General features: G+C 39.3%; 1 protein-coding gene across 10 annotated transcripts in view; it reads left to right on the top strand.

Moving 5' to 3' along the window:
• Positions 1-13,074, top strand: part of DAB1 (DAB adaptor protein 1) — a 635,724-nt gene that overhangs the window by 471,109 nt on the left and 151,541 nt on the right. For 7 of the 10 annotated variants that reach the window (XM_083448084.1, XM_083448096.1, XM_083448085.1 and 4 more), the window contains one exon: positions 956-1,072. The exons of the other annotated variants lie outside the window; for them this stretch is intronic. The gene's annotated coding sequence lies outside the window, so the exon portion shown is untranslated. The remainder of the gene's footprint in view (positions 1-955; positions 1,073-13,074) is intronic. 10 annotated transcript variants of the gene reach the window in all.

Genomic DNA, 13,074 nt, shown 5'->3' with positions numbered 1-13,074 from the left:
CCTAGTGCTACAATACCACTCACCCGTGAAACTGGTTCTGGCTGTTTAGACTCTGATGGCACAAGGATTTCGGTATGCTGTTGCTTGCCCAATTTGCAAAGGTTGTGGATGTCACTGCATTGTGACATGTGCCCCAAATCAATTTCCATTGCTGAGCAGCAGAATCATTATAATGTATACAATCCGGGTTACTGTAACTGCAGAGTATATGCTCATTCTGTGTTATCTGCAGTATGCCTGATAAATTAAATACCTCCTTATAAATTAGGTCAGATGTCAAAAATAATGTGTAACTTTGTTTAAAGACCGTAAAACAAAATTATCTGTGGGAGGACTGTAAGCAAATTCTGAGGATATGTTTCTTTATGCCTCATGCTACCCTCCCAGGGTCATTGGGCTGGAATTTTGCATGTATGTGGTACATGACCTGAAGCTCAAGGGAGAGGAGTGGGAGACTTGCTTCTTGATTTCTGCCAAAATTCATCAGCGTGCCTAAAGAGATTATTACAGCGGCTTTTATTCCTGCAAACAACAAGTAGCCAATACGTTCTCAAGCTCGTGTAAACCAGCAAGTTTTGTATTCTCCACCCCACCCCCCAATCCCATGTCCTAGAAACTTATTATGCTAATACTGAGGTTGGGGGTTGGGTGAAAGAAACGATGAAGGAAGATTTCTGGTGTGTGCTTTTTTTAAAAAAGGGGGGGTGAGAGGAGAGCCCTTCATCCTTTCCTGAATAACATGATGAATTGTGGAAGCTGTGATTGAAAATTCTAATCACAGCCTTGCAGTCCTTCAGATCGCAACCGTTGACAGTTGATTCACTCCTTTTCATGCCTGCTGCCTTGCACTGCTTATGGTGTCTCTTATGCATGAATCTATCATTAGCACACAAAGCATGATGGATTGGTTGGGAAACCTCTGTCCTCAGAACCTGGGAAATGCTTCTTTTTTCAGAATCGCAGAGCCTGTGTGTGACACCGTCATGAATGAGAGAAGGAAGTAATACACTATTGGATGTGCCCGCTTGCTGCCAGTTTTGAGACGCAGCAAAAATGATGCATTGTGGGGAATGTAAGTATATGGCCTGTTCTTCCCTCATCAGCTACCAGTGCAGAATAAAACATTGATCACAATCAGTGCAAACTACCCTTAGCAAATGTATTAAGAAGGTGATGTCCTTTCAAAAATCCAAACCGTTGAAGAATTCCTCCTCAAACTGCATGCGGTACATTCAATCCTTTTGACTTTCAGAGCAGTCATAAGAACCGAAAGGACTGCGGGTTAATTGGTTTTGATCTCCGTGGAGATTTTCTTTGCACCCTTTGACTGTGAGATGAGAACCACCTTACTACATTCACAGGTTGCTTTTTTTATTTGCTTGGGTTTTTTTATTTGTCTTGGTGACAAAAGCAAATGCATTTTGGCTGAGAAGGTAGATCAATAGGAACAATTTTCAAATGCTGAATCAAAACAAAAGTAAAAACAGGCATGTTCAAAGACATCAGAGCTGTACTGTACTACAGTGCCTTGTAATAAATGAATTTGCACCGCTGAGTTGACAGTGGTTTGAAGTAACATCATCTAAAGTTTATATTATGGTTTCTGGAAGGCAGCCTTAAAATACAATAAGAAAAAAAAGTATTAACAGAAGTTTTTTAAAAAGAAGATGGGGCAACATGCTGTTATAGAAAACAAGTTATATTGAGGCTGTATTTTCTTTCTACAAAGTACTTTAAAGAGTGTTGAGTGAAATCCTAGAAACAGATATCCCTGCTGCAACTTTGCTGTAACTTGCAATAATAAAAAGCTCTAAAAGGTAGTAAGAATTTTCCCTCTTTGATTTGCATTATTGTGGGATTTTAATTGGTTATATAGAAAATACTAGCATTGTTCTGGAACGCAAGCAGTAGCAATCCAGAATAGAAATTTAGGTTGTTTACCCAGATGGAGTCACTAACATTAATATGTTCTTGTGTTTCTGTATGGACAACATAAATGTGGTGTCTTTAAGGATAAAATGAAGGGGTCCACAGATTCATCTGCTGGGTTGTCTACCCTAGGTTGACTAGCCTTACTCCAGATGCCCATAGAGATAGCCATCACCATGAGTTTTCTTGCCACTGCAGAAGACATAGCAAGAGATATTCCACTTAATTTAGAGCTTTTGCCAAAGGCAGAAAGAGCACATCTCTCACCTGCTCCTGTCTTCTAAAAAGGTTCATTGTGAAGTGATAATAGAGCCATAAAAGTGGAGTAAAGCATCTAGCTGCAGGAACAGCATTTGAGGCAGTGTCAAACTCAGCCCAATCCCCTTTCTTCTCTCTCTTGTTTGTTCCCAAAGATGTTTAGCAATTCTTCTGAAAAGATGAGAAGAGACTGGACTGCATTTCAGAAAAGTCAGAGCTTCTTGTATTCAACTGGGCTTGTATATATGAGGCAGCTGGTTGTGAATGAGCTAGTGGCTAGAAATTGCATGTCTTTGCCTCAGCCCACAATATTTCGCAGAGGTGGGTACATGTTGTAATCATGTTTTTAGTAGGTGCAGTATAGGAAGCAGGCCCATGGGGGTGGGGAGGAAAGAGAAACACATACAGCCAAAGGTAAATTTTATCCTATTTTCTTTTTTAGTGCTTACTGTTCAATATAGCCACAACACACTCATGTGCTAACTGTTTGCTTGAGTAAGAGTGTGTGCAGTCAGCTCTGCTAGCTGGAACATACAAAACTGTGATTATAGCCTTCTGTTCTTACAAATTATACATTTTATCTCATTTGGCATTATATTAACCATGGAAGCCACACTAACACTGTTATCATGTAATATGCATGTGTAAACTCATCTGTAAAAATATCTTGGGAAACTAAGATGGGAAGCTATGTATCACTTTAATAGATCTTCCTTTTTTCGGTTGCAGCATTCATATGATCATGCCTTTGTACTTTCAAATGTTTAATCTTTCTTTTTTGGGTGTGTATGTGTCATGTACTGGTTCCATAATTACAGTGCTCAATGGTCTCCTTATGTATAACAAAATCCCTACCTGGAAGGCTACCATGAGTTAATGAAAAGTGCATTGATCACATGCTGCTCTACATGCAAGTTTCAGCTCATTTATTTGAAGGAAGCGTTTTCCGTGTAGGAGCTTTCTCATATGTGAATGTGAATCAGCTGTATAGCAGATTAGAATTCCTGCTTCATCCATAAGCATGCATTAGAAGAGTAGAGGAAAATCCAGTCTAAGCATCCTGATTATGGGTACAACAGATGGTTAAAGGGTAACTAATACACATTAAGAGGTCTTGAGTAAAAGCCCAGAGTTTCCCCTCTTAACCAAAGCCCTTGCTTCTTCATTAGATTGTCTACTATTTTTATATGAGCTATGTAGCATCTTTGCAAGATTTGTGGTCTTCGTTTTCCATTTATCTTTTTGTTTGCTCTCCTGACCCATTTTTAAACTACCATTTTATCACTTGCTTGACACATTATAGATGCCACTAAGCCATAAGCTGGCCTACTTTTACTGCCAGTTTCCTCAAAACCTTAGTTTACTGGTAAGAGCAACAATACTTAAACTTTATGGGGGAGGATTTGTAAACAAATATGTTTTACTGATGTGATGATTTCTAACAGACCCTCGCTAGATCATGGGCATGAAAATTTCCCCCTGTCTCTCTAATCTGAATAAATTGGGGTTGAATCCCAATGTGTGTATGAATGGTAACTTCTTTATAAGAACTAAATGATATAAGTAATACTGTTTGGTCTCTGGGAAATGGTTTTCTGATTTTGTTCAGTATATGCTGCTAAGAGTAGCAACCAGCAGCCATGAAGTGACTAAGGCCTCCTGAATCCTGCATTATGGGTTCCTCAGCCACTTCATGGCTTATTTGCCAGTCTGTCAGTGGAGATTAAATACACAAATAGAAGTATGCAAAACTCAAGATGTTTCTGCAAATGATCTCTTTACCCCCCCCCCCATCCAGCAAACGAGAGGCAATATCATTCTTCAGAAGCTCTTGAGGAATGTGTGAGGTAGAACTGAGGAGGTAGCTTGGAGACAGTCACAAGGGTCAGATTAGGGAGGCCTGGAGGATAACATTGGGCCCCTAGGCCACAGGCTCCCCATCCCTGTTATAAGGCATATTGCTGTTAATTCTGTGAGGGAGCTGTCTTCTATAAACTCCCCCCCCCCCCACGTTTGCCTGTGCTCGTTTAACTCTGTGGTGCTCTGCTCTTTTCATTTCGCGTTGCTTCTCCCAGGAATAAGGCCTCTTCCTGCCTCCTTTCCCAGTTCAATACTTGGCCTAGAATTAATTTGATGCAAGTGGACATTGGCACATTATAAATGGAAATGAGACTGCTGACACTTTACAGGCATTGAACAGTTCTTAGGTGGTCACAGCTTCTGAGTGACTGTTAGTCTAGAGGGATTGCAATTGGTGACCTAGAGTGAAAGGTCCTGGATCTCATTACAAATAGCCTGACCACTCATTTCCATCAAAAGCTGTGCTTTTGTTTTTCCCCACACTAGAACTTTAGGTCCAGTGCATCTGTGCGCTTTTTTGGTTTCAATAACAAAAGGTCTCATCTCATTAAAATGCAGCATGTTGTTTACAAACTGGTGTGGAAGCTCTCTGTGATCTGTGCAGTGTAAACAAATGTATATGCCTTTATTTGGCTTTTCCGGCACGCAATACATGATGAATCAGTAGGATATTCTAAATGATATGCAACAAACTCAGAATCACTGCATCAGAGAATTGCATCAAAAATGGTCTGAGTATATATGTACTCAACTGAGGTCCTTCAGAGGGCCAAACCACATCCTATGCTACACATGTGACATGCAGCTGTATCTCTGCTGTTTCTTTAATTACATGCATAGGGTCCTCAAGTGTTATTGGGATCACAGCAAGCAAAGCCACAATCAGAATGAAAATTGGTTATCTCCCCATGTATCAATGCTGGGGGGGGGGGGGAATTCCTACTGGTGCCGGTGGGAACATTTTTCTAATTCTTGTAGCTGTGCCTTGGGAAATATTGTCATTTTGATCATGGCTGAATGTGGAAGAGATAAATCTTCCCTCCCTATATTCTGTAATCTGGATACCAATCATTACCCCTGACACCAATAATTAAAGACATAGCTACACATTAAGCACAATGTAACATTTGGCCCTCAAATAGCCTAGCCTGGTCATTGTTTGTTGACCTGTTTCTATCTGTCCTGTTCATTAAAAAAATAATATTGTTATATATTGTGTCCTGCATTTAGCTTTATTGTTGCAAGCTGCCCTTCTATGTGGACAGGGAATGCAAATATGAAGAGTAAATTTGTATTTTGTATTTTACTTCAGTGATATTTAAGTAATGCTACTGTGCTTGATCACAGTCATAGGTAGTTAAGGGGTATATAAATTGTTTGCTTAAATAAATAAATAAATAGCATATTTTTCAAACTTACATGTCTTTAAGTAAGCATTTTTTCTTTAAAAAGAAACTTATGTGACAAAGTGTAGGCCAATAGCCTTGAAGTTTATTATGAAGCATCGTTGTAAATACCGTATTTTTCACTCTATAACACGCACCAGACCATAACACGCACGTAGTTTTTAGAGGAGGAAAACAAGAAAAAAAATATTCTAAACGAAATAGTGGATATATGATTTTTGTGGTTCATGCTGTGGCCACAGACATGTGATCTGACAGTGAGTTTGGAGTAGCCCAATGCAAAAATCCTGAGGATCCATGTGGATCCATGCTTTGTAACCACGGAGGAGGGAAGGAAGGAGAACCATGGATCCTCTGCTCACAACTGCAGCAGATCCCCCCCCCCCCCCGCCACCCGCAGGCATTTGCTCCATAACACACACAGACATTTCCCCTTACTTTCTAGGAGGAAAAAAGTGAGTGTTATGGTGCAAAAAATACGGTAATACCAGTGCCTAATAACTTTGAGCTTGTTAGGAACTTAGTGCAGCCCATTGTGTCTTACATTATATATAAACAATATATAAACAATTCTGGTTTGTGTTTGTGTTGCTGTTGAGCATGGACTACTATGCACAAGAATGTACCTCATATTTATTATTATTATTATTCCACTCCTGGTTCATCTTTCCCCATGATTTTATGCAAACCTTTATGCTTTTTGTCAGTTGCTTTGAAACTTCTTATGTGTCCAGCTGATAATAGTAATGATGATGATGATGAATGAAGCAGCAGAATGAAGTTTTGAGGCAGTATAATGCATTGTATCACTGATACTGCAGGTGTGGGGTATTAATTTGAAAGCTTCCTCATGCAAGAAATGCCTGGCAAACACTGAATTCTCAGATGTAATACTTTATTTCACCACTTCAGAACTCTACTAATTTATTCCTAACCCTTTCTCCAACATGTGTAAACCAGGCTTAAATCTAAGATTGTACAGTATTTTGCCAAAGTTATTGATACTTTGCCTATGAGTTTCAGTAGCCCGAGATATTACAATAAGTATCTGCTGAAGGCCAGTGAGCATAGAACGGTGGCTGGAACACTGTTGCTAAATAAATAACACCATCTAGCAATTAGATGGCTCTAAGATACTTGAACCAGCTCACTGGGCCTAATTATTACTGCATGCATAATATATCAGTAAACACTGATGAAGACTTCCACACAGAGCTAAGATTATTCATTGGTCTGGGACTCAGATATTTGTGTCGCAGGAATTGGACTGTTTTAGAACTGGAGGGAATATTTGTGGCAAACATAAAATTCATATCCTCCAGCATCTGGTTGACCATGAAAATAAAACATTTACTATCTCAAGCCGTCTGACCCTTAGTAGCTCTACCCCCTAACTAGAGAGCAACAACATCAGCAGTGACATCTGTGCCTCTGTATTAGTGAAGCAGATGTTTTACTTCTCCTCTGTCAGCCCTGCACCCATCTAAAAGTCAATTTATCCACCATCATTTATACAAGTGCATATTCTCACCCACACTTCCACTACATCAGTCACCCTGGCACATTTCCTGTCAATCACATGCAGATTTCTTTCTCAATTCCAAATAGATAAGCATTTATTCCTACTCCTGAAGACTCTAGGGCCGATGTTGTCTCATCCTATGTAAGAACTTAACTTGGTCCCTGCTGGATCACATCAAGGGTCTATCTAGTTAGGCATACTTTCCCCACACTGGATGACCAGATATGTATGGGAAGTCCAAATGGAGGACATGGAGACTGTCCTACTGTTATTGTTCATCAGCAGCTGCATTTAAGAAGCATGTTGCTTGTGAGTTTGGAGGTAGTATGGAGCCCTTATGAACCATTGCTAGCCATATCTTCCATATCTTCCATCACCACATCTTGTAGTAGTGAATTCCATAGTTTAACTATGCACTGTCTGAAGAAGTCTTTCCCTTTGTCTGTCCTGAATCTCCAACCCAGGAGCTTCATTGGATGACTTTGGGTTCTAGAATTAGAGAGAGAAACTTATTTCTGTCATCCTTGAATACATCATGCATAAATCTTACATATCTTTGTCCTGTCTCTCCATGCTTGCTTTTTTCCCCTAAACTAAAACTCCACTGTTTATGTAACCTTTTCTTAGATGGGCGTTGCTCCATCTCCCTCATCATGTTAGTTTTCCTTTACTAGCACCTTTCCCAGATCTATGTATCCCTTTTGATGAAGAAACATGGAAATCACTTTATAGCTGCCATATATAGACTTGACATTTTCTTCATTCTGCCTTGCCTGGGCATTCTGCTCCCATCACTTTCCGTCTGCCCCTACCTGGGCCTTTCATTTCTTTTTATTGACTCTTATTTACATAGGATCTGCCTCCCTGTGGAGATTATTGCATTTTCATGTTAAGTTTCATCCAGTCTATCATCCTGATGTACACATATTCCTACCTGTATTGGTATGAAAACCCCAGTTTGTGATCTTAATGCTCACTTCTCCTCTAGTCTTCCTGCCCAGTTAACTTTGCTCCTTCCTCTTGCTTCCAGTACCTGAGCACCTTTATTATCATTGTAACTACCCCATGTGCAGGTTCTTGAGTTATGGAAGTTCTTTGTTGATAATGATGTCCATTCCTGTCCTTAGAAACCTAAAACTGAAAGAGAGATCTAGACCTACTTGAAAGTGACAAAATTAAAGGACTTATTTTCAAAACACACAGTGGTTTGCTTAATGAGGATAATATTAAGCTTCCCTTTTCTCCTAGAGCTTCAGTCCCAGTTGGAACTCAGCTTGTATTGTGAATCTTCAGTAGTAGTTAAAGCAAATGGCCTACAATAGCCTTTGGGCTATTCTGTTCCAGATTGTCGTCAGGGAGAAAAAATTAATCCAGTGCCAGTTTACATTTGCTGTCTGTGAATCAAACTGTGAAAGCTAATTTAAAAACTTTCACACTTGGCTTGAATGAGGACTGTCTGTGCTTTGATAATGTTAAATTGTACACGATTAGCTCCAAAGAGTGCTGGCTTAGGTAATACTCATCAGCCTCAAAGTGCCAAAGCTTAATGATTGCTCTGATAAACTAACACCAAGGTTGCAAGTGTGTGCAAGTGAGTTTAAGGGCACTACAGAGATGCAAGCACTCTATGCTATAAAAAACTGACCTTTAAATCTAAGTCAACTTATTTTACAAATAGTCTGTGTAAAATGTTGTTGTTGGTTCCTAGACTTTTGTAAAAACTTTTTAAAAACATCAGGTATTCCCGTTCTTTAGTCATTTCTTTCGTTGAATATTTACACCCTGCTCTGCTTGAAAATAGGTCTGGAAAATCACTAGCAGCTGCTCATTCACAATGATTGAGATGGCCAAACGCATAACAGTATGTTCTTGGTTAGTTATATTTGTGTATGCATATATATTCACAAATATCCAAAGAAATGTACTGTAACTCTTCACCATTGTTCATCAGCTTATGGGGACACCACTGTAAACTATTTGGCAGCGCAGTAATCCTGATCTGTGGAAGCAAATTTGTGAATTATGCCAGTGTGGTCAGGGTGGCTTTTTGTCTGTCTCAGCTGTGATATAGCTGTCTCTCTCTCTCCAAATGAAGCTTTCCCTTGAGAACCTTATTCTTAATCTGAAAGTGGTACAAGCTGTATCAATCTCCACAGCTCCGAGGGCCTCAAAAGGCACACAAACCCATATGAACTCGAAGGTGTCATAATTGTCCTGCGCATTCTCCCTAACTTCAACAAGTGGGCATATATCCTTCCTAGGGATGGAGGAGAAAACCAGTTCAGTTCACATTTAAGTGTGAAACTACCTGATTTGTACTTTCCAGAACCATATAGGAACTGAAACATAGTCATCCTTCAAAATGCACACTTCTCCAAATTTTTGCAATAGTTAGCAATGTGTACAAAAATGCATTTGCTGGCATGAACTATATATTAATGAAAATAACATAGAATAATGTTGTGAAATATATTATGTGAAATTGCTTTGCGAAAATGTCAACAATAAGCAAAATTGCACAGAAAATGTGTATTTTAGGAGAAAGTAACACTGAAATGCTGATGAATTTTTATGAGGACTATTAATTTTTTTAAAAAAAAATTGCACGTGGAAATGCAGAGAAATGAATTTAAGACTAGCTGGATGAGAAACTGAAAGAAACCAAGAATGGCAGATTCACCCAACTCTACCTTTCACAGTTGGGCTGTGTCAGAAAATTTGTTTCAGTACCATTTTGGGGGTTTTCCTCTGTTATTGCTCTCCTGTGTCAAAATTAACAAATTACAACTGTTGAACTGGATTTTGGATTTTGGATTTTGTCCAGTCTTAGTGTAGTCCAGCCTATTGCAATATATGACAGAATAGATTAAGATAAGCATTTACCAAGTGGTAGCTTTTGGAGCTATTTTGTGGCTTTTGTCTTTGACATAATAATTGTAAGCAAATTGTCTGCATCATCCTGCCAGAAGGTGCCAATAGGTAGTAAAATAGTAAATCTGTGTCTGTTAATTTAAGCTCAAACACATGCATTCTGAGAAGTATTAGGTAGCTACTTCATTTGCAAAGAAGAGGCTATAGGTAATTTGTCTCGGATCACATGATTTCTGCAATGCCTTTTCTTATCCCACACCCTAAGATGGACTACTTTTAAGTGTCAGGAGGTTTAAAAAGAAAAGCATTTCAGAAATAAATAAGAATTTATGACAGGGTTTTCAAACTTTGACATCTAAAGCTTCACCAAATTGGGGTGTGGTGGGGGGAAGCAACACCAGCTGTGACACAGACCAAACAAGAATGAATTGGCTATCAAAGATCATTCCAATTGCATCAAGTAGTCACTCAGTCAGCACAAGTGACACATGACTTCCTTCTGTTGCAATGGCTACAGATTTGGGGGGAATGGTGGTGGCAAGATTTGGAGCGTAAACAAGCAGAAGACTACAGCTTTCCTAGAAATATGGGGCTGACATGTATCCTGAAAGCTCTGAATATGTTGCATATCAGAATCATGCATAATCAGTGAGCCATCTTGTAAAACACCTGAATCCATTTTTTCTTTAATCATAGTTTTCCCCCCCTCTTCTTCCTCCAGGATTTTTACTATGTTAATAGTGAGTTCAGATGAATTATATTATAATAATGCTTTCCGGTGCTTTATTGGGTGCAAACAAGGTTTCCCTTCATCATCCTGTTCTCTCCAGCATCACAAACTGCAACTTCAGTCCCTGCAGACTGCACAGCCAGAGGCACACTGGTGCTTGCTGCTTACTTATCCCTTAACTAAGCAGAACATTGTCCCAATGTCTTTTTTTTAACCTTGCATCCAGATGATGTGTTCTCTCTCCCCCACCCACTCCCAGTAATAATAAAATGCATTGCAAAAGAAAATACCTGAACTCTTAGCATGTTGTTCATTTAAAGGATCTCTGGGGGCCTTGTCTTATTTCTTGCATTGGGATTACCACCATCATAAGCTCACTTAAAGTCTAGACCTTCCTACTTGGTAAATGCTAGGGAAGTAGGGAGTTTCTCATAACCTGTGCAATATTAGAGGATGATGGACTAGGCACAGGAACATCTATATCTCAGACAAAGACTGATTGGACCCCATACTTTCTCCAAGTTGGCAGGAAATAGGGATTGCTAGATAAGGAGGAGTCTGAATCGGCCAAGCCCAGTTCCAGACCATGCTCTGTCCAAGTGCTGTTCCTATTGGTGCTACTCTCTTGACCAGGGGTCAGCAAACTTTTTCAGCAGGGGGCTGGTCCAATGCCCTTCAGACCTTGTGGGTGACCGGACTATATTTTGAAAAAAATAAATAAATGAACGAATTCCTATGCCCCACAAATAACCCAGAGATGCATTTTAAAGAAAAGGACACATTCTACTCATGTAAAAACATGCTGATTCCCAGACCGTCTGCAGGCCAGACTTAGAAGGTGATTGGGCCAGATCCAGCCCACGGGCCTTAGTTTGCCTACCCATGCTCTTGACTTTGAGCAGGATCCTGCTTTGTTGCATCAATAAATAAGATAGATATTTAATTCCTGTGCTACCTAGGCTCAGGAGTATGATCTTGGCTACACTCTTGTGTTGTTGCATTTTGACAATTTCACTTTTACCTAGTCAGCATTGCTCCATGGTCAGTTTCTTGTGATATGACTTAAGGCTGCACAGTTGAAAACATCTGAAGTGTCCCTAAGTTGAATATTGTGTACCCACCATCCTGACCTGGCTTTCTATACTCACATACCTGACCTTGCCTTGATGTAGAGTATATTTTAGCTCCTGAGACTGCCAAGAAGCTTTATCAATAGTGTTCTAAAGCCTCATTCGATGAAGGAGAACAATCACAAGCGTGCTAGCCCTGTCCCCTGACACCCCACCCCTCCCAGACTCTGCAAATTGGAGGGGTCACTTCTGCAGCAGGGAATCATTTCTACTTGTGAAGTGTCCCTGCTTGATTTAGAACCCTGATATTCCAAGAGGAGGCTGTATGTGTTGAACAGGCTCCCTGCTTCAGAATTTATTCCTCCATCTTGTGGAGGGCAGCAGTGCTCAAGGAAGATTTATGCCCAAGTCCGTACTCTCTGCCATCATGTGCGGAATTTAAAATACATGACTCCGGTCAACATCCCAAAATTCCACCAGGCCCAGTGCCCAACAATTCTAGATGGTTTAGAAGAAATGTGTATTTTCAGAAACCATTATTATTATTATTATTATTATTATTATTTAAAGGTCTGAGGTCCCCAGTTTCCAAAGCATTGTTCTAATTAGAAGTACTATTTGATGACAGTTACACTTAGATCTCAATAAACTATACCAAGGGTAGTAATGAGGACATGTTATATTTCTCCTTTACTCAAAATAAATTATTCAAGGTGTGAGACATATCCTCATTTTGTTGTATTACTTGGCTTCAATTATTATTATTATTATTATTATTATTATTATTATTAAGTTCAGTGGCATTTTATTCATTACTGTGAATTAGCTGCTGGATACCTAAATTAGCAATTGAGATTTTTTAATGCCAAGAACACTGAGCCAAAATTTATTTATTTAATTATTGAGCCACTGTAATGATCTGGCCGCATTTACAAAAAACTAAAAGCAGAAGACAGATCTTGCTTATAGACACTTTTTTTGTCTGGTTTCTATAATTTATTTTTGCTTCTGCCTGTCACTAAGAAGGGACAGGGTATCTATGAAAGGCCCTGGTCTGCCTCGCTGTTCACTGGTAATCTCATTCAAGCTAGAAACTGTCCATTTTATAAAGCTCTAAAACACACACTAATGAATCAAATGTATCTTGTATGATGAGCACGATCTCTTTTCGGCTGCTATATGGCCATCTGTTATTTAGGGTTTCATTTATTGATTAGACTTTATTGTGCTATGCGCCTTTCTTTATCAAGAACATTTGGCAGTCTTCAAGCAACTATATCATCTACATTTTTTATAGAAGTGATTCAAAAGATGAAATCCAATGGAGATGTGTTTCACAAGGTGAAATATTGCAGATCGTCTTGGAATTAATGAATGTGATTCATATTAGTTTTCTTATATCTAAGTATGATGAAGAGCAGAACAGCT

The sequence above is a fragment of the Podarcis tiliguerta genome (assembly GCF_965153285.1).
Source record: "Podarcis tiliguerta genome assembly, chromosome: 6".
Lineage (NCBI taxonomy): Eukaryota > Metazoa > Chordata > Lepidosauria > Squamata > Lacertidae > Podarcis > Podarcis tiliguerta.
The sequence above is the reverse complement of the archived record's forward strand: the minus strand, read 5'-3'. Positions and strand labels throughout refer to the sequence as shown.